Here is a 3,946-nt window from a genome sequence, read left to right on the forward strand (position 1 = left end):
AGTGCTTTAGAGGTCACGTTAAGACCCCAGGAACAGGCTGACTAACGCAAACGCCTGACAAACAAACAAAATAGGTATTGAATACAAAACCTTTAATTTCTTATGGCATATTCACACAAACATTGACTGGGATTGCTTTGAAAACATTTCACGGAATAGCTAGTTTAACGCTGGTCAATATAAACACTGGGTGGTGTTATTGTTTTTGAAAATAACGTAATTTTTGTATCAGGTTTATTTATAGACAAACCGTTTGTGAGCAGAAAAAGTTTATATCCCAGGGGTCCTGACGGCTGAACCCGAGATTAACACATATGATTGTGTTTTTTACACCTATTCATTTCTCTCAACTTGTTTGTTGTTAATATATACTGCATAAACGCCTTGATAAACATCACCGACTATGGTCCATGACAATATTAACAGACACAAAACGTTATTATTGGCAAAAACATTCATTCGTATCTTTTTGTTTTGTTGGTCCAAAAATCTCAGCAGGCTAGTTTTTTTTTTAGTATCACAGCTGGAGTGTGTGTTTGGCGACAGAACAGATGAGAAGTGTCAGACTGTAAGAGTGGGTGGGTTGTTCTATTTTTTTTTTTTCTGTTGACATTAGAGAAATTCAACGTCTACCAAATCTTTAGAATAAAATTGTGGCACCTATATTATTGTAACGACCCGGACAATTGTATTGTTGCAGGACTTGTTGTCTGTCCCGTTTGTCTTGTCTATCTTTTATGTTATGTGTATTGTAAGGGGAACGGGTCACGCCGTTAGTTGGCAGCGGGAAAAGGGGGACTGCAGACCATGGGTCGATTGGTTGAGCCGGACAGTGGCGGGAGATGAGGGGAGGTTATATAAGGTGGTGGATGAGTGACAGAGAAGGGAGAGACGGAGAGTGGGAGAGAGTGACAGCGACTTGAGAGAAAGCGAGAGAGATAGCAATAGAGGGTAAAAAAATGGTTTGTTGTTTTAGTGGCGTGAATTCCGGCCCCTGACAGGAATTCTCTGTTTATTAAAATAAAAATTCGAGACCGAGAATTCCACACTGTCTCTGTGAGTCCTGCTTCATAAACCTGACGAAAACGCTACATTATTATTAGTTACAACAAGGGTTAGCCAGAGGTCACTTTAACCTGGGTGTCACGACAGTTTCCTGATTTTTATGAAACAAAAACAAAAAACTAAAAAATAAAATAACTTTCTGTAAACTACCCAGGTAAGGCCTAAGCCAAGGGGAGGTTTATTTGAAACGCAGCCGATCCCGTTTTTTCAAAGTGTTATTTTATATATATATATATATTATAAATTAAAATGAATGAAAAATATTATTGTAGATATGCGAGCTGTGATGGGAAACGTGCCTTCATTAATAGTATAGATGTATTTTTGGACTGATGTCTCCCTCTTCATTTACAGGTGTTTCAATATGCTATTAGAATATCAAAACAAATGTTTATGTTTTCTCAGATAACAAGCTGGATAACAACAATCTTAAATTGACTTCATATTTTCTGTTTGTTGGGTAAATACCACACAAATAAGAACCTACGAACATGTACGTACGAGAGGAAGCCATTCGGCCCATCTAGGTTGTCCAGTTCCTAGTACCTGATTGAGCTCAGAATTTTCTGCCTCAACAAGAAAACGATGTATCTTTGTGTTGTAGTGACTAGTAACTTAGTGAGATCTCACCAGTGCGTTATACAACCTCATCATTACTCATTGAATTTGTACTCAACACTGGCTTTATACCCAAGCATTCTGTTTGCCATTGCTTCCCCACACTGTGTGGTTGCTGGTAGCTGACTGTGATGAGTCTATTATTACAACCCCAAGGTCTCTCTTGTTGTGCTTTTTAGAGTTCTAACACCCCCACCACCCCCCATTTGGTATTTGGACCTTTTTTGTGACCTGCATGTAATCACTTTACATTTGAGATAAAACATAATTTCTTAAAAAAATAACACTGACTTGTTTTACTTTGTGTTTAGAATGCAAGGCGGACAGCCTAATTATTCGACTACTGTATTGTTTTTTTTCTGAAAAACCTTAAATGTATTATTTCCCCAATTTAGTTTTGTTTTTCTCTCAATGTTTGAATTAAAAACAGAATGTACATTATAATAATTGTATTCCATCTTTATTTGTAAATGTGTGTTGTAATACGAATACAAAATATACATTTATATGATTTATTTTTTTTAAATGCATGCACATCATACTTCACATTTGTTTTGCTATGTGGGGTCTTTCGGAATGTTTCAAACCCAGCAAGAAAAAAAAAAAAATCTTAAAAATACACTATCTGGAATACATTATTTCACACGAGTATGGGGTTTATATTATTTAAGAAAAAGTTATTTCAAACTAAACTGTAAGAAGCTGGTAGGCCAAAGTCGTTCTGCCTGTACAGCGTCACTTTGGAGATGTCCTAAAAAGCTGTATTGGAGGACGTGATTGATACCTAAGCTTTAGTGATACTGAGCTGTATTCATCAATGTGTCGGTTTTGTGTTTTTGTAATTCATATTTTTTATCTTCAAAAACTGAGATTCGCTAAGCCTTTTCTCATTAATAGAATGCATTTACTTGCATTAAAAACAAATTTGAATGTGTTTTCTAAAAAGAAATTACAATAAGCCTTGGATTCATGACTACTGGAGAGTATTTGTATACTTAGCTCACAGCCCTACAAACAAGCAACCAAACATTTAGGAGAAGTGTGTTGCTCATCTATAGTGAAAGTTTAAGTTAGAATAGACTTATTTTATATATTTTTATTGGACCGATTAATCAACTAAAGAGTTGATCGCAGATAATTTTGTTTTACAATTTAATCATGCAGAATTTTATGTTTGTATATAAAATAAAAGCTGAATAGAAGATCTGTGACAATCCAATCATAAGTGAGCAGAGGTGGGACATAAACAGTTGAAGGTCTTTAGTAGGTTTAACCAGTGGGAGAGTCAAAGATCTGCCCCTTGTTATGCAGATGTCCAATCATGAGTGAGCAGAGGCAGAAACATAAATATGCTAGGGTAAGGGTGTAACAATAGCTGAATTTCGCTTATTATAGAGACTGTTATTGGGAATTATATTTAGTGTTAATTCGGAGGTGGTCACAATTATAAAAGCCTGCAGCTTTTCTTCTTCAGGGTGGGTGTACAGAGAGGAGGTATGTGAGAGCGAAAGAAACGAAAACGAAAGTAAAAGCAAGCAATTGCTACTCGTGCTGGGCAGACCAGCATGGTATTTGTTGGATTAGTGTTTGCCCGAGCATCCATCGCCCAAGAGGGGGGAGCCCGAGCATCCATTGCCCAAGAGGGGGGAACCCCAGCGTCCATTGCCCAAGAGGGGGGAGCCTGAGCATCCTAAGTCACTGGTGACCAAGGGAGAGCCGCACCCATCTCCAGTGACCGAGGGAGAGCTGCACCAGTCTCCAGAGACAGGAGGAGACTACCTGCTGCTTCCGCCTCCACCACAAGAGGGAGACTACCTGCTGCTCCCGCCTCCACCACAAGAGGGAGACTACCTGCTGCTCCTGCCTCCACCACAAGAGGGAGACTACCTGCTGCTCCCGCCTCCACCAGCAGAGGAAGATTGCCTGCTGCTTCTGCCTCCACCACCAGTGGAGCTGGAGCTACCTCCCGAGGGTCTGCACCTGCCGTCGCCTCCAGAACCTGCACCACCTAGGGCTGTCAAGCCTGCACCGCCTTGGGCTGCCAATCCTGCACCGCCTGGGGCTGCAAAGCCTGCACCACCTGAAGAGACCAGTTCGCCATCGCCTGGGGATGCCTGTTCGCCATCGCCTGGAGATGCCAGTTGGCCATCGCCTGGGATGCCAATTTACCTTCGACTGGGGAGGTCAGCTCACCCGGGGATGCCTGCACATCACCGCTCGGGGATGCCTGCACATCACCGCTCGGGGATGCCTGCACGTCACC

This window comes from Acipenser ruthenus, chromosome 1, assembly GCF_902713425.1.
Source record: "Acipenser ruthenus chromosome 1, fAciRut3.2 maternal haplotype, whole genome shotgun sequence".
In the NCBI taxonomy this organism is placed as follows: Eukaryota; Metazoa; Chordata; class Actinopteri; order Acipenseriformes; family Acipenseridae; genus Acipenser; species Acipenser ruthenus.